Source organism: Triturus cristatus, chromosome 3_1 (genome assembly GCF_964204655.1).
Source record: "Triturus cristatus chromosome 3_1, aTriCri1.1, whole genome shotgun sequence".
Taxonomy (NCBI): Eukaryota; Metazoa; Chordata; class Amphibia; order Caudata; family Salamandridae; genus Triturus; species Triturus cristatus.
Window position 1 is genome coordinate 268,946,850 of NC_140583.1, and position 19,129 is coordinate 268,965,978.

General features: G+C 45.7%; 1 protein-coding gene and 1 pseudogene across 9 annotated transcripts in view; one reads left to right on the forward strand and one right to left on the reverse strand.

Moving 5' to 3' along the window:
* The window catches only part of LINGO1 (leucine rich repeat and Ig domain containing 1), a 3,568,664-nt gene that overhangs the window by 2,311,214 nt on the left and 1,238,321 nt on the right, over positions 1-19,129 (forward strand). The gene's annotated exons all lie outside the window — the stretch shown is intronic.
* LOC146860086 (18S ribosomal RNA) lies at positions 4,392-5,874 on the reverse strand (annotated as a pseudogene).

The window sequence follows — 19,129 nt, forward strand, 5'->3', positions numbered from 1 at the left end:
GACAAGATACTTATATGATCTCAGATGCTACCATAAACAAATGAGAATGACCAAATGCTCCATGTTGAACGACTGCATCATGAAAAGCACCAACAGCCCCCAGAACATTTTTACCATTGTGAAAGATTTAATCTCTCCAGCAGCGAGCTCCACCATCATCACCCCCTCACAGGACCTCTGCTCCCAACTGTCCCACTCCTTCAGCAACAAGATCACCCGCATCTACGACAACTTCAAGCCCTTACCGGACCCTTCCACCCTCTTAGCCCTCCTGCTCATAACAACCATACCCAGAAGACTACCCTGACCACCTGACTCACAATCACGTCTCAGGAAACCACAACAATCAGGAAGTCCATTTTCTATTGAGCAGCCTTCGACCACATTCCTCGTCATGTCTTCACCAAGGGACTGGACTCAATCAGTGCAGCCCTCACCCTGACCCTGAATGACTCAACACGGTAATTTTCTCAAATGCATGGAAACACACCACAGTACTTCCCCTCTTCAAGAAACGTTCAGCTTACCTGAAGATGCTAGCCAACTACTGTCCCATCTCCCTACTATCTTACCCAATGAAAGTCATGGAAAGATGATAAACAAATGCCTAGCTGCCTATCTCAATGACAACCACCTTCTGAACACCACTCAATTTGGAATCAGGTCCAACCACAGCACAGAGACAGCCGTCATCGCCACCATGTATGACATCAGACAGATCATGGACAGAAGAAACACCACCACCCTCATCAACTAGAGCATGCACATCATTCAACACCAATCTCCACCCCATCCAAGCTTCCAAGCACCCGAGCTTTAATGGACTTGCTGCTTCCTTACAGGCCACACCCAGTTTGTTAATCTAGACTCTTAACCTCGAATGGCACCAAACTCATCTTTGGAGTCAATCCAAGATCTTCGCTCAGCCCCACCCAGTCCAATGACTTCCTGGCACCTCTCACCAGTATCATTGGTGCCCATAGATTCAACATCATATCCTACACAGATGAACCCTAGCTGATACTCTCTCTCTGACAAGATGCCGAACACCCAGAGCAACTTCTCCACCTGCATGTCCAAAGTTGCCAGATGGATGAAAAACAACTGGCTAAAACTCAACACAGATAAGATAGAAGTAGCTATGTTCGGCAAAAAGCTTCACTCTGGAACTCCACCTGGTAACCTGATGTACTCTGACCCACATCCTGCCCAACAACACTTGCAGAAATCCTAGGATTATTAATCGTCAACCAGTTCACCATGACAGGGTAAGTGCATTCAGTCTCTGCCACCTGCTTCCACACACCAAAGATGCTAAAATAATTCAAATGGCTCCCACCAATACTCGCAGAATCCCCATCACCAGCGAGCTGGACAATGCACTCTATGCTAGAATCAATGCTCAACTGACAAAAAGACAACAGACCATACACAATTCAGCGATCAGGCTCAAAGTCCACGTACCTGCCCTATACCCACTTTTCCCTATACCTCAAAGAATTCCACTTGCTCCCAGTCAACTAACGAGCACTCTTCAAACATCTCACTCACACAACGAAAGTCTAATACAATATTCACCCCTTATATCTCAACATCCATATAAATGCCTGCAAACCAACCAGACACCTCTGCTCAGCTAGACTGCTACTCACGCACATTCCCTGCATGCTCACGACTAGATCAGCTGGTTGTGTTTTCTCCTACATCGCTCCTTGAGCCTGAAACAACCTCACCCTGTACATCAGAGCCAGATCTTCACTTTTTGAATTTCTCAAGAAACTGAAGATCAGGCTTTCCTCCAAGTTGAGGTCCTTGCTTGGCCCAGGCTACACCTGCTTTCACAACCAGTATACCCTCCTGAGTGAGTCATGTGCTCTACAAATACACATACCATACCATAACATTTAAATAAAGCACAAAACAAAAACTTAAAGTAACTTAACATAACATACGCATAAGATAAACTAACATAACATAGTCTTAGTCTGGGAGCAGGCTGGATGAGTCCAGCTCCTTCTCCCAGTCAGCAACACAGGATCAGATTAGGTTAAAAGCAGTATCTGGCAATGGCGGTTTCAGTTCACTCAACATACCAAATAGATTGATCCTTTTCCTTTAAACCCTCTCTTTCCTCCTCCTCAAATGATTCCTCCTAAAAGAATGGGCAAACCCTACAAAGTCTATCACCGACATAATGCAGGCCGTAAAAGAGATTTGGTGTGTTGTTCCTCTCTTAGGTAGTCAATAACAATTGGTTGTTGTTGAAATGAGTTTCACCTGGAGATGGTTGGTGGAGTTGAGCCCACTTATTATTTCATTACCAGGTGTGTTGCAAGCGCTGTAATCCTTGTTATTTACATCTCCATCATTTGGTTCTAAGGGAAAATTCCAAAGCTGTGCAAACAAACATTTCCCCAGGTTCACTCATAAAACAGGCGTTTTGTTGCAGTGTGCCTCTATCATAAACTATAGATGATACACATTCGGGGCGGATATCTCTGTACAGAAAAAAATAGGCAAGGTGGAGGCAGAGACTCCATACGTAGGTTTGTGAATAGCATTTTTGTAGTATATTTGAAGTACTATTGTAATAATACAAAACTTACTGCAAAATGTGGCTTGTCAGAAGCCCTCTCAATCACTAAGAAAATAGCCCAAACATCCAGATGACTGAACGGGTTTTAGGCATTATCAAATTCTGAATTCTATGCAGTTCTGAATATTGTTTATAGTAGATCTTTAAACAAATCCGGGTATTATCAAGAACCTAGCCCTAGGGGAAAAACTATTGGATTTTCAGCCTGAGTGCAGTGGTGTATTCGCACTGGTTGAGCATCTACATATGTGCATGAACACTGAGACTGCTTGGAATAAGTGTCTGTGCCTGTACAGGCCCTATGCCAAAACATCTTTTTTACTAGCAGTATCGGAAGCAGCACATTGGCCCATCTCCATGAGGCTTATAGTAACCCCTGTAGTGATTGGCCAATGTATTACTAGGCCCATGTTGCCATTCCCACTGTGTGAGGGAGCAAGGCCTGACGAGCGAAGATGCTGTTATTTTGCTACTTCTTGCCTGCCACCCTCACTGATGATAGGGGCATTTGGCATTGCACCAATGGAAACAGAGAGTAGATAGGTGCTAAGCAAACCACCACCCCGGTATTGATGTTTTTGGAATTTGTGGGTTCCTGGTGACTAAGGAATGAGGGCATATCTGTGTGAGTGTATGCCTGTCTGTGTGGGTTGCTGTGTGTTTCCATTATGTGTGTTTATGTGTGCAAAGAGGCCACCCTCTAGCGTCTAGTGAAAGCCAACCTTCGACATATGCTGTTCATTGCCCATAACACCTGATGCCCTTGTACCGTAAAGTGATATTCCTTGACATATTGTTGCCATTCTAGGGATGGTAGCCCTGACATAAGGTACACTCTACACTCAGAAGTCAATCATAGTATAGACTCCATGTAGGACAGTACACACCCCACCCAGCACAAATCTATATTTTAGAACTCACTTAGGACTGATCCTTAGTGTAGACCCCACTTAGGAGCAAATCATTGTGCAGACTTCACTTGAAGTGATTCATAGTGTAGCCCTCATTTAAAAAATATTTAGAGTACAAACTTCATTTAGCAATAATGCATAGTGTAACTTCATTCAGGAGCTATCCATTGTGCAAACATCACTTAGAAGTCACTAATAGTTTAGACTTCAGTTAGGAGTTCATATTGTAGACCGCACTTGGGAGCAATTCACAGTGTAGATGTCACTTCGGGTCTATTCATTGTGTGGACTTTGCTAAGGAGTGATTCATAGCATGGATTTAGGAAGGAATAATTTTGTACACCTTTCTTATCAGTGAGCTATGGCGTAGATTTCCATCAGAAGCTATTCCTTGTGGAGACCTCACATAAGAGTGATTCAAACTGCAGTCCTCGCTTAGGAGCAATTCATAGTGCAGATATCACTTGGAGTAATTCATAGTGTAGACCACACATAAAAGTTAATCCGAGGGTAAACTTTACTTAGGAGCGATCCATAGTGTAGACTTTGTTAAGGAATAATTCATAGAGTGGACCTAATTTAGGAGCTTTTCACACTGCAGAAGTCACACAGGAGCGAATAATAGTGTAGAATTCACTTAGGGGTGATTCATGGTGTAGACCTGATTTAGGAGCTATTCGGAGTGAAGAAGTGACTTAGGATTGAATTATAGTGTAGAATTCACTAAGGTCTACTTAGATTCACAGTGTAGACCTAAGATATGAGTCTCTTATGAGTGATTCATACTGTAGACCCGAGACTGATCCTTAGTGTAGACCCCACTTAGGAGCAAATCACAGTGTAGACCCCACTTAGGAGCAGATCATAGAGTAGACCTCACTTAGCAGTGATTCATAGTATAGACATCACTTAGCAGTATTCACAGAGTAGACCCGCACTTACTGGGAATTGTTCTTTCATGGAAAATAATTGCAGTCCTCAATCCCCATCATGAACAGGGTTCAGTGGGTTACCCACACCTGTCTGGGAAAGGTAGACAGTGCGTGTGACATCTAAGGTCTTCATAGACCAGTTATTTCTTGATCTCATGTGGCTTAATGTCACTTATCCCTCTAAGAAGTTGAACGCTGACCAGTGGGGATCGCATAACTAGTTATCATGGAGGAGTCATTATCGGAATTTACCAAATAGCTCCACCAACTATGAATGGCCATGGACCACCACCCTCAGAATTGAGAAAAAGCGATCAATCTGTCAGTGCTTTCTGTATCAGGACCAGATGAGGTTTCCGATGTTGAGTTAAATGAAGCCACACATTCCACTCTTGATAGTGCCTGTCTGTCCATTCCTTTAAGTTTCAGCTTTGGAACCATACTTCCCCAGAACCCAATGACTTTAGTTTCATGAAAGCTATTCAGCAGGTCAACAATGCTGCTGGATTGCTATAAGCATTGTTTATGGTTGGAAATACAACAGTCCCTAATTGTCTTTGATCCCCTGACTTGTATTCTTGATTAATGAAAACATTCTTTGCAAATGCTTTTGCTTTGGTACAATTCCCCCCAGCAGTCTATAATAAAGGCACCAGTTCTGAAAAACCCCTGAAAAACAGGAGTCTTAATCCTTTATTTCTAGCTCAGGCGACCAGCTTACTTTGGACTCTCTAATATTTTCAAAATTAACTCTTTGCACCCAGGACACTTAGTCAAGAGCATCGAGTGGGTGCCGATAGGCAAGGCTGTGACAGGTGGTAGCTCAACTTGTGGTAGTGAGCTCGATCCCAAGATCTAACTGTTAGCTATTTAACTGCAGAAACTTTAATATGCACTATTGAAGCTGATATTATTACAGCTGCTGCCACCAGACTTGCTCTCCAATGGATCCTCATTAAAGGATTTAAAGTGTACTCTTTCCAATTACAGGGCTTCAAATGAATCCTGTATTGTTATGTTTTATTACTACCTGTCTGGGTTGGGAGTGGGTAATTGGCATGTCTTGTGCCTTCGTTGGATGTGTTAGCTGTTTCTCAGGCTCACTATTCAGAATCAAACCCTGATTCCCGTTACCCATAGGCACAAAAAGTACAATTGAAAGTTAATAGGGCAGACATCCAAATGTATTGATCGACCCAAGGTTATCTAAAATCACCAAAGAATCCAAAAGTGCCAGGATTGGTCTTGGTCTGATAAATGCATAGTTTTTATAAGTTCTAGAATTACCACAGTTATCCAAGTAACAGATGGACGAATCAAAGGAACGATTAATGATTTAATGAGACGATCACAGTTTTACTGTACTAGCCCTGTGTACATGTGAGTGGCTTAATCTTAGAGAAAAGCACATGCTACTGGCAGGATCAACCAGGCAGCCACACCTGTCGGACAGGAGGAAGAGCCATGGTCCCATTCCAAACCTACCTTAATTTCCCCCTCTCCCCTGGAGCCTGGTGTTGGAGCCTCTGCATGCCTACAAAAGGCTGTGGAGACAGGGCAGTTATACAGACACTGGTGGACCAGGCTCTCATTTGGATGGAAGGGAGAGGCGGACTGAGCTGCACTGTGAGCAAGACACATGGGTGTGAGGGCACCCCATGAACTGGTCGCTTCTAGCTGCTGCAGAAATGGGCTTGGTGGAAAAGGCATGACATGTGGGGCTAGCACAACCCAAACCCCGTCCACCCAAGTCAGACCACAGAGAGAGGGGTTCACAAGCTGCAAGGCTGCTTGGCGTTCTCTCTGCTGGGTGGCCTCCACAAATGCCAGACCCTTCAGTTGGAGAGGCCAGGTGGGATGGAAGTTCTTTGCACAAAACAATAGTCAAGGCTGGGGGCAAGCCGGCCCCGGCCTTCTCAGCACCTGGGGAGTACGACTGCACAGCAAGGGGGTCTCTAGTACCTTTTCCCTAATATTCTAGAGGAAGGGCACCTGCCTTTCTTGTAATCTGTGCAAACCAAGTGACAGAGGGAGCCATTATAGTGATGGCATATGACCTCCTGGAAATCTGGCTGAGCTCTGAGAGTCAAATGAGCCCTTCTTGCCCATGCATTCCTACGCTGCTACCAGATATTCAGGGTTGAATTGACCAGATGGTTGAGCATGAAGGATGTCCTCCTGGTAGCACCATGTTTTTGACAAGGATTACCCGTACCCTTGCAGGAGCTAGGTACTCTGCAGGCTGGGTTGTAGGAGCCGGAACCGGGCCTCCGGTAAGTGGCAGTAAAAGGTCCTCACAAAAAACAGACCCATGTCCAAGTCAAAGCTTCTTACCCCTGCAAAGCAAGGGTATCATCCCAGTAGACGGACAGGACCATGGAGTCCAGGGTAGGGACTTCCAACATAGGGCTTTCAACCCCAGAGCCTGCTGGAGCTCTGACTCAGGGACTCGTCAGAGCTTTCTAACTGAGAGAAGCTGAGGAAATCTCACCAGACCTAGGGGACCTGTCCCATGCACTTTCATGCATGGTGGGCCAGAGAAGAGACCGTAGCGCCAGAGTCTTCTACTCCAGGGCCAATTGGAACTCTGACCTAGGGCCCAGTCAGAGCTTCTAAACATACATGGGGAGACTTCCCAGGCCTGCAGAACCCTGTCCTGGGCTCTAAGTGGCATATTGGACTTGAGAACAGAGTACAGGGTTAAGGGTTTTCAATCCTTGACCCAGTGCCAGATGGAGACCTAACATGAAGGCCATTCAGAGCTTCTTAACCTAGACAGCAGAGAAACCTCCCTAAGCCTGCAGGATCACAACCCGAGCTCATATGACCCTGTGGGCTGGAGAACAGAGCCCGGGTCTGGCAGCCTCCACCCCAGGACCTTCAACCCTAGGGCTAGTTGGAGCTCTGACCCGTGGTCCAGTCAGTGCATCTTAACCTGGCCAAGAAGGGGAGCCCTTCCATGCCTCCAGGACCCTGTCCCGGCCACTTTGCAACACAGGGGGCTGAATAATTACTCCCAGGACAGTCACTTCTTTTCAAGACAAACCAAAACTCTGACCCATGGTCAGGTCCCAGGAGTCCTCACCCAGGGCCCGACAGAGCACTACCCATTCATGTAATTCATGCACACCAAATGACAGAGGGGGACATTCGAGAAAACGTATCTGGCCTCCTGGAGCTCTGCCTGAGCTTGAAGCTCAAATGAGCCCTCAACAGGACTTCCTGGGCAGCTCGGAATTCTGAACACTGAGGCAGAACAGGGAAATGATAGGTTTTGTTTAGTTAATTTAAGTACAAAATGTGACCAGTAAATTGGCATGGCACATTTTGCACCATCCTTGTAGGCCAACAGTAATTTCACACACCCCTAATTATAATTTCGCGCAGCCTTACTATCAATGCAGGTATGAATGAAGGACAAATATGGATGAGTGTTTGTAGATTTGGTTTTATAGAGATAGAGTCGTAGCTTGCAGGTTTTCCAGGTCCATGCTTAACTAGCTAGGCCAGTGCTAGTTTTCATTGTAATTCTGGGACTTCTAGCCTAATTTAACCATTATACCTTTAGGACCACAAATCCTTTAATTGAAAGAAAAAAATGGGTCTGGTTTACCCAGTCACACATGGTCCTAGGAAACTTGGCAGCTATGGAGAGTATGGGTATGGGGGTTATGATCTTACCTGGCATTTCATTAGCGTTGTCTTGAAGTGGAAACCCATATAGCAGGTGGGGTGGGGGGTGTTGTACAGAGGACATCCTTCTCAAGGGAAGTGAGACAAAGGCAGATCCAGATATGCCTCCAGGAAGAACTTCATCTTGTCATTTTTTCTCAATGTCCTCCATGGTCCAGACATCCTCCCCGAGTGCATTCAAAGAGTCTGTGACTTCCTGCCATAAGGCTGGCTTCTGGGTTCTACAGAGTGAGAATAGAGGCAGCCGATCTAGTTGCTTTTAGTATTTAACCATAAATGTAACTACAAGGTCTGACTCCTCCTCAGGGAAATTTCTCTTCCTCTTCACCACAGACAGCATCCTTGAAGCAAAATGACGGGGTGGTGGCTGCAGGGCCCAAAAGCAACAGATCTTATGGCATGGGCACTATTTACCTTCTTATAAAGGAATGAGTGTCAAACGTAGCTGGTTTCTTTCAGGTGTATGTAATGTTCCTATTCACTCCCATGTGGAGATCTCCAATTCACTATCATGCAGAGGTCTCCGCCCCATGTGCAGAGATACCGCCCTGTATGAGGAGACTTGCTACTCACTACCCGCGAGTGCGGGGTTTCTGCCAGACATAAAAATCTGTTGTAAGTTACGTGTAGTAACTATACAGTCGTAAATTCTGTTATTCTGACTGGACCCCTTAAATGTTAATACCAGTCCAACTATTACTGGAATATTTTCAGAAATTGTTCTATGTTAGGGCCCTATTTTCCATAAATATAACATTAGGTCTGAGTGTCACCTGATAGAGAGCTGACTTTGCAGAGTGCCCTTTATTTCTGACATCCTATTGCTTGGGGTGTCCCGGAATAGAAGTATCAGGAGTGTTCTCCCTGTGCTGTAGTAGCCGGAGCAGAACTGAAAACACATGCCTGGACTAAGTCTGGTTGGTAGGACATTATTGCTTATGGTCAAATGACCATTAAACAATATAGGCACTTTTAAATAGACGACTTTTGTACACTTTAATCTAAAATACTACAGATTGAAGTGCACCCCTTTGGTTTTGATCCATCCGTGTACCACCTTCACTACAGCAGCACATGACATATTCCCTGAGATAAGCTGCTTCCTCCACGTTTCTGTCTTAAACAGAACCTTACTTGCATGCAACCACGGCCAGGTATTTAAAGGTGGGCAGTAAAGCAACATGACCCCTGTCTGGTCCTTGATGTTATCCATATGTCGGCATTTTGTTATGGAGTTAAAATCTACTTTTATATATAATTGCTGAGCATAATATAGAGGGGAAAACCACTGTTCACTTTTTGAAAAAGCCAAACGGACCTGTTGGCCATTGTGTCCCAAATTCCCTGGCAGCATCTTTGAGGTTTCAGATATTCCCGTTCCCTTCAGCCCCCACCACTAAGGCGGAGGAGTGTCGCCCCACTGAACAAAGGGAAAAATAAAATAATAATAATGTATTGTTATTATCATTTTAGTTTTCCTATTGCAGTCAGTGGCTCTCGGGCAGGGCTGGCCAGAGCAGAGGGAGGAGTGGTTTGAACTCCCTAAGTGCGCATGACAACTAGGCCAGCCCTCTTAGGCTGGCCAAATAGTCGTGCACACTTTGCATCTTCCCCACCAGGCCACATTACACAGCCTGCTAAGGAACATGCCCAGCATCCCATTCCCCGCCTGAGGGCGATCCACGGCACTCAGACCAATCACAATGCTGCATTGCAGCATTGTGATTGGCTCAGGGGAGCCTGAGAGCCCGGTTGCTTCATGCTGCTTGACCAAGCCCAGGCCCCCATGCCCTGGCTGAGCGTCGAACCAGGGCGCCCAAAACTAAGCACAACGCTGCATTACAGCATTATGATTGGTCAGCGGAGCCTTTTCTGTGCTTCCTGTGCCCCGGTCTGACGAGGAGAGCATAGACGCGCGACTTGGTGTGGCAAGGTAAGGGTTTCTTTTAATATATTTTTTTGTTTACTATTTATCTCCCTCCCACTCACGAACAACCCTCCCCACCCACCACCTGCGAACCACGCCATCCGCTACTGGAAGGCAGGGCAAGAAAAGGGGCTGATACAGTGTTAAAAACATCGACGCTGTATGGTAAAGAAGGACTAAAGCTAATTTAAACTGGCAAATCAGACAGAAGCGAACAGTCAGGGACAAGGTTGGAGCAAGGTGAGAAGGGGGCTGCTGTGGCATGACCTTAATGCACACACCTCCGTGCACCCCTCCGAAAAATTGGTACCCTGGCCGAGCTCGCCCTTGCTAAAGGCTGGCCCTGCCTGTACTCATGGGCGTAGGAAGTGTGGGGGACGCGGGGGATATATCCCCCCAGATTTTGGAGTGGGGGGGACATGGGGGACAAGGGTGGGGGGGACGAGGGGACAAAGGAATTTCCCCTCTCCCTTCTGTTATCGCTAATGGCCCTGCACTTGACCTGCCTGGAGTCAGAGGCCACCCGCCCTCTGCCTTTTGTTATGCTGCAGGAAGGCTCAGCCGTTCTGGGAAGGGCAGAGAACTCCTTCGTGTCCACTACTCCTGATCTGCCTCCGGCGGCTGCCCTCCTCTCTTTATTCCTCCATCTCTTTCTGTTTCTGTCTCGCTCCTGCTTACGTGCTGATTTCAAGAGGCAGCTCTTAAGGTACTCTCTCTTGCCTCTCCTTTTCTTCATTTGTTCCCCTGTGAAATTGATCCAAAAAAGGCTGAACACTTTGGCTGTAAATGTCCTCATTTTCTGACCGTTTTCTATTGAAAAGAAAAACCTCGGAATGGAGAGAAAAAATAGTTAAATACCTAAATAAAGCAATACAGAGTGGTCAGCAGACAGGCCAGACTGTTATTTACACCCACACACATTAGCGCCACTTTACAGAGTTTGCCAGTGAAAGCGCTACTTTCTTTTTATCTTCTTTCTTTGAACAACATTGTTTTCCCAGGGTGGGTAAGTGCGCCATTCCTAAAGGGACTGCAATACCTGGTTGATGGGTAGAGTGGAAACGTTTAATATGATCGTTTTCAACTTTTTAATTATTTTAGCTTATAAAATGCGGCTCTGTGTTTGGGGATGTGGTCTTTTTTAAACCAAACTGCATACATTTTGAAAGGATATAAGCAATGGACATTGAAAGGGGTCCCTTCCTGGTCCTGTAGCCATGTCTTGAACTTTTCAGGCAAATTCACGAACTGATTTCTGAATAATGAGTTTAAAACCGTTAAGGTAACCATGTTTTTTTCTGATTACAGTTCACATGCTTTGCTTATTCTTGCATTCCCTATGAGTGTTTGCTTTTTCCAGGGTGTTATTCATTTTTTTCAGGCAGCATTTTACTGTTGTCTAGTGCATAATTTGAATTTAGTCACAGCACAATTGATTTGTGCTGAAGGCAGTGCGAGTTTCTCTCAGTGGGGCAGTATGGTGTTCAGTGTGGGAGAGAATGTGGCACTATGGCCAGAGCTGCTGAATTTGGAACTGGAGAACCATGTTCAGACCTTCATGACCAGTTCACCAAACCACACTCCTGACAGAGCTTATTCCGATGCTACACCTTAGAAGGCCCGATAGACCTTAGAAGCCCAGGTGTCTTAGCACCCGCAGGTGGACCTGTCCACCACAATCCATACTGCAGTTCACTTCCAGTCGTACAGGCAGGCATATGAAGAAGCACATCCTAGATCGACAGTGAATCTGTCACTGAGTTCACAAGACCCTTGAGGCCAGTCCACCTCACCCATTGGTACCTCCACTGGCCTTTTTCCAGCACTAGCAGTGCAACTTGCCAGGGGTTGGCAATGTAGGATTTGCATGCACACCAAACTTAGGGGGTGATTATAATGGCAGTGGGACCGCCACGTCACCCTGTCAGTGGCGGTCCCACCGCCATTGGTGACTGCATCACAGCCCGCCATATTACAATGGCGGGTGGTTACCTGGCGGTCGGAAAAACCAACCACCACGCATCCGACGGGCTTCTTGAGCCCGCCGGTGTGGTGGAGGGGCTCGTGGTTCCTACAATGCTGGTGGTGCCTACCATGCACCGCAGCAGGGATTACGATGTCCCTTACCCGCCAACTTATCAATGGCGGTTCACCTGCCATGGAAATGCTGGCGAAAGGGACATTGGGGGCCCGTAGCAGGCCCTTTTACCCCTGGCCCCCAGACATGGGTCCTGGGGGGCATCTATGATGTCCCACAACATATCACTGCACCATGTGGCAGGCACCGATATATTTAACATGTTCCTTTTTTTCTACTTTGCGGAGGATGATGCAGCCAGCAGCACCTGCTGCAATGTAAAAGATAGGCACTGCGAACACCGTAGTGGCAGTCGCATTGTAATGCCTATCGTGGGGCCTAAACCTTGAAGGCCAGCGGTCCCATTCCCTGATTCGATGGCGGTGGTACTGAAGTCCGCCTGCCATCGTAGTCAGCCCCTAAGTTTGCATTTTATGAATATGATTCAGCGGGAAATAAATTGATGTTTGCAATTTAATTGACTTTGGTTGGCCTCTTATCTATGAGATTTCCCTGTTGAATGTGCCTTTACATTATACATTTTCGGTTGTATGAATTGATTGCATACTACACTCTCCTACAGGTATTAATTTGAGTGTCATTAGGAGTGTCTGGGACCAATTGTTTTCTTAGGAATTGTTTTCTTTACTAACCTTTGCAAAGGGCCCTAAACTTCACAGCAACACACGTCACATTTCTTTTAGTAATTTGGGATCCGTTTGAGCTACAAAATTGTTTTGGAGGAAATCGTTACATTATGCAGCAGATGATGTATTATGTGGCAAATATGATACAGCCATAGTTAAGTGGAAAACATTTTTCCACTTAATTTTGCCCCAACATTGTAGTTGATCAATTTGTAAGTTCCCCAAACCCAAAAGTCGAGTTTGGGCACAATTTGCATTTTAAAAGCAGCCCTATAACACAGGGCTACTTTTAAACTGACCTCAGGCTTCAGCAGTGCACACATGCAAGCGCAGAAAGGGCTGCTGGCCTCTAAACTGCCATGCCTTATTATATTCTAGGGACTTAAAATTAGTTCTAATCCCCCTGCCCTATTATGTACTAGGGCCTTATAGGATAGGTCATGCCAATAATAGGGGTACCCTAACCCATAGTGCACCCTAGTGTATGTAGGTGTTTTCACTGTATTTTTAAGTGCCTCTTTCAGAATAGCACTGGCTGTTTAGGCAGAGGCCAGTGTCAGTCAGTCAGGTACCACCAGTACCAGTCAGCAAAAAGTTGGGGAGTGCCCAGGGCGGCTTTGCAACACTAGAGAAACACAAACTCAGAATGTAAAACATAACACCATGGTTGGGGGGTTCTCTTCAATAATCAGAATTGATTTCTATCCTAATTAACCCATTTTCCAACATTAGGATAGGGAAAGACTGGGGGAAAATCATAACGTTCTAATCTATACATTGAAGTTTTTATGCAGCTCTTTGATGACGGTTAATAGCTCACTGTTCCATGTTAGGATTTTAACTTATAAACTTCAAATACCAAAAGAATATCTCAGACAAAAGCAGTAACTCACTGACCTTTTGAATTAAAACTTTCACTAGACAAGCCTTCGATCTCTCTCAAAAAAAGAAAATTAATCACCAAAGTTATCTTCACATTTTTATTGTTGCCTGAAAATTGCTGGTGACCAGGAATGCAGCAGCAGGTACTTTTCAAACCCTAATGCACTTGCAAACACGACGCCCCCACCCTAAGTCAGCGGCCTTTGTTTGCTTTGTGCATTAAGATGCAAGATTCATATATATGTTTTTTTTAAACATTTGGTCTCATTACTATATGAATGTAAATAACAATAAAGCATACATGCAAACTGTGACTACATGCCTGCTTTTCTCAATATTTCACTTCGAAAGTATGCAATTGTATTTGTTTAACGGGCGGTGATTTGTATAGGGTCACTGGAAAGTGCACAAGGTTGTCCCTGTCCCCCCCAGAATTTTAGTGTCTCCTACGCCCCTGCCTGTACTCAGTACCTGTGAGAAAGGTTCCAGCGCGCGGGCTGTAGTGATACATATTCAGTGTGTGTGCATGCCATTGTCGGAGTCTTTGTGTACATCGTGTAGTGTGTGTCCTTTCCCGCTGATTGCCGGGTGAGCAGTGACGGGCAGATCTAACACACAGATCTCCGCTCACAGAATTACCTCTTCGTGCCTTGTCGGCGTGAAATGGAGTTTGCCAATCACGCGCGCGCCTTATCTGTTCTGCATGACCTGCCGGCACCGAGGCCGTCCAAGGCTGGGCGGGCGGGCATGCAAATCCAGGCCGCTTCCTTCATTAGCAGCGAGATGAGCTCCCAGTTGTTTAGAACAGCAGCGCCTCGGGTAAGCCAGGAGGAGGGGCCCGGGCAGACCTAGTCTGTTTACACATTGAAACAACGGCTAGGCCTGGCCAAATAGTTCTGGTGTGAATCCATATCATACACACTTTTGGATAATCTGATTTTCCTCGAATCACACAAGTGGCATGTTAATTTGAAATGTTGACTTTGTCTACAGTAAGATTACTAGACTACTTCTTGTCAGCAGGGACATCCGGTAGTACTGAAGAGTGAGAATATACGTTTTTCCTTGCAAAGTGCTCATAATTCTAACCAAAGCTGTGAAAACGCTGCAAAGTAAATCAGTTCTATGCAAAATCTACTCTGTGTTGTAAATCTGGACTTTTTAAAGCATTATTTTATGCAGATATTCTTTGAGTAAACTAATGATCCAGAGGGAAAATTATTCGATTGAGCAAGAGTAGGGAATGTGAAAACTCAGTGAAGTACAGGTAATCCGATAAAGCAGTCATCATGAACTATGTCCACGTAATAATTATTTTGCTTTTCCCTTACAAAGCACTTGCTGATCATGTGCTTAAAGACGTTGCCAAAAAATGGCATCACTTTTCCAGCCCAGCACTGGGCTTATCCTATACTGACATAATCTGCTAGAAAAAAGACATTTGAAGTGAGTAGAGTTAGAGTGTCCATGCTGTTGTACAGTGTGCCATAAAAAGGAGCTGCTCTCCACCTAAAACGTGGTAGCTACCCAGCGTACCTTCACTTTTTTTTTTGTATAATTTATGTGCCACTCTAAGGCTGGAAGGGCATGGCTTGGAAATGTTGATATAAAACATTTAATAAAATGGATTTGGGATTATTCTCCCCAAGCGAAAACAGCATTAAAACATAAACATGTCTGTTCGTGCAGGTCCACACACATTTGCACATACACACACAAAACATTTAAATAGGAATTTGAGTGGTTTACTTTCTGTGTGCTACCAGATCATAACCAACTCCATCAAAGCTACTTCCTATGAAGATTATTTTTTATCTCGTCCTTCATCAAATCTCTTTCCAGTCAGTTTTCTCACTCACCCTTGCTTACCATTGTCAATGCCTCGCTCACTCCCTCACTCAAAGCATCTTCCCAGACGCTCTCCAGACAGACCAGATCCTCCCACTCGTAAAGTAGCCTGCACTAGATCTTGAGGACCTTCTCAACTATCAGTCCATCACTCACCTACCCTGGGATCCGGGAAGATCATTGAAAAAGCAGCCTATGCTCAGCTGCAAGATCACATCAATACTAACAGCCTCCTGCATGACTACAGTCTGGCTTTAGATCACTCTGCAGCAGGAGATCACTACCGCGTAGGTGACACTTCCAGAATATAGTTGCAAATAAACCCTGCCTCCTGATATAACTGTACGTCTCAGCTGCATTCAACACAGTGGATCATTCCGCCCTCATCCACACCCAAGAGTCTCATATGAGGTTCACTGGCAATGTCCTTCACTGTTCCGCCTCCTGCCTTTCCAACCACTTCATTGACAATGGCACTTCCATATCCCAAAAAACCCTATCACCTGTGGGGTGCACTATGGTTCCTTACTGGCCCTGGTTATCTTCAACTATACTTGGAGTCTCTTGTAGATCTACTAACAGATAACTGCATAAAAACTCGTCAATATACTGATGACGCACAACCCTACATGAAAGTCTCTTCTGTTCCTGACATCCATCACCCTAAACAATGGCTGCAACTCATTCATATCTGAATGTCCAGCTCCTACCTAAAGCTCAACTCCACTATTACAGTATTCCTGTTCTTTGCTAAGATAGACAAGAAAGGAATAGTGCATACCTGTCTCAGACACATAAAAGTCCACAGCTTTGAACATCAACTTTCTTTGAATGCCAAGTCACCTGTATTACCCAGGACACCCACCTCGACCTCAAGAAACATGCTACCAAAAAGAGAGAGAGGGCCCGGCACCAACTTTCTCCTGTAAAGAAAGTGAACTTGGTTATTCCAGAAAGTGACTTCAGAACTGTTGCTAAAGCCATCATACATTTGCATCTGGATGGTGGTAACAACCTGTTCTATGGCCAGGCAGAGAAAACAGCCTTTACAATGCGGGCTCAGCCATGCTTGCCGTTTTGCCAGTAAACGGAACCACACTTCCCTTAACCATGCACATGCCTTAACCACGCATATACGTGGTTAAGAGATGCGCAGCTGGGCAGGCACGGGAAGAGGAAGGATCGGAAGAAGGAGCTCCAGGACATCATGCCTTTACCACGAAATTGCGTGGTAAAGGCATGCATGGTAAAGGAATGCGTTGTTAAGATGTAATCGTCGTTCAGGCAGTGTTGTAGAGGCACACATGGTTTAGCCATGCGTGCCTCTGCCATCCAGCTGCCAGGCAGACTCCACATTTGCCCCCTCCGGGGCATCCTACAGACCATAGGGCATCTTCTTCAGGGCTGGAATAAAAATGATCATATCATCTCTCTTAGACCTGGCATCTTTTGGTGTGGTTTCCCTTGTCCTTCTGCTTCTGGACTCCTGTTTTTGACTGTGTGTTGAGCTTTGTTTTTGCTGGTTTTAGGACTCTGGGCACTTTACCACCGCTAATCAATGCTAAAGTGCATGTGCTATGTGTCTAAAATGTGATGGCATTTGGTTTCTCCATAATTGGCATATTTGATCTGCTACTGAGTCCCTAGTACAATGCAGTGTGTGTGTCCAGGGCCTGTAAATCAAATGCTACTAGTGGGCCTGCATCACTGATTGTCCCACCCACATAAGTAGCCCTTCAAACCTATCTCAGGCCTACCACTGCAGAGCCTGTGTGTGCAGTGTAACTGCCATGTGAACCTGGCAAGTACACCTACTTGCCAGGCCCAAACCTTCCCTTTTATTATATGCAAAGCACCCTTAAGGTAGGCCCAAGGATGCTTCATGGACAGGGTGCAGTGTTTTTAAAAGGTAGGACATGTGGTTTCAAGTTTCACATGTCCTAGCAGTGACAAATTGCTAAATTTGTTTTTCATTACAGCAAGGCCTATCTCTCCCATAGGTTAGCATTGGAGCTGCTTTGTAGCACTTCACAAGTGTTTCTTCCAATTGAAGCCTGATAGAAAATTGGAGTTTGGTGTCTCTGGGCTCACAATTTAAAAATACATCTGTTAGTGAAGTTGGTTTTTAAATTGCAGTTCTGAAAATGTAGCTTTTAGAAAGTTGGCATTTTCTTACATAACCATTCTGTGCCTCTGCCTGTCGCTAGAATACATGTCTGTGTTGGATGACAGTTGGGCTTTATGAATTCACTCTAAACAGTCACACACAAAGGGAGCTGAGGTGGGCCCTTCATATCCTGAAGGCTCACCACCAGGATAATGTGTCTTCCTGATCTACAGTGGTGGGAGGAGTTGACTCTTGCACCTGAATAGGGCTGTCCCTGTCACCTCACAAAGTTCTGCCTTCCCCCTGTACAATGTCTGGAGCCAGGGCCAGGAAGGGCAGGGTCTTGTGCACTATAAAGACCACTCTTTGAAGTATCCCGACTTCAAAGGCTAAAGGGGCTATAAGTACTTTACCTCTGACACCATATACTCAGAACCCATCTGGACTGAGGACATTCGACCAAGAAGAGCTGTTGTGCTGTCCGGAGGGACTGAACTTTGCTGATTGCTTTGCTGTGTTGGCTTGCTGCCTGCTGCTTCTGTCTTGAGAGTGAGAGGACTGGACTTTGTCTCTGCTCTCTTTCTAAGGTTCGCCAAGTCTAATTGAGCTTGCCCCCTGTTGGAAGTCTCAGGGCCATCAAAGACTTTACCTGCAGCACCTGGGCTTTTCTGCTGAGAGCCTTAATGTTCCAAGTGGTGCCAAATCCAGTTCCTAGGCCCTTGGAAGTGAGTTTACTGTGCTAAAAAAGAAGAAACCAGTACATCGACTTAGAGTGTGACTTTGGAACCCCTGCTGCTCTTCAAAACGGTGACGCCGCCTGCACCGGAGCCATGGTCCCCGCTCAGCTCATCAACCATGACTTGCAATGCATGCCCAACACCGCCGCACCACCTCCAAAGATCTGCAACAGCGTGAGTGTCGAGCACCAGGTCACCAAAGTCTGTGACGCTTGACTCTGCCGCAGCACCTGTGGCCCCATGGTGTGGCATCAACACCGTAAAGTCAATGCCTTGTGGCTTGACTCTTGATGCTTCATTGACCCCTCACCATCAGCGGAACTGACCCCTCACTGCCAATGCCGCATCACCTCCCCTGTGCCTTGTAACGTCCCATTCGTCAACAGATCCAGGACTCCGACCGCCTCCAGGAACTGGCGTCTCATTTGCTTCAGTGAAGCCTCACCTCCGTTATGCAATGTTCTGTCCCAAGCACTGACGTGCCAATGACATGCGCTGTCAGTAAGGAACCAATGCTACACCGGTTTCAGCTATGCCTCCCCTCCCTGGCGTCTCGCAACATCTTTGTTTTTTCCTCATTGTTTCAAAGGTACTGTTAACGGGGTTTGTACAACTTTGTAGCCAGCACGTGCTCCATCGCGGTCCACGCCAAAATTTGAGATTTGACTTCGCCAAGCACATCGTTAAAGCCCCAGCCAGAGTTCTTGTGTTTCTAAGCGCTATAACTGCATTTAATCTTTGAGAAGTTGTAATTTAACTTGTGTATGTTGGA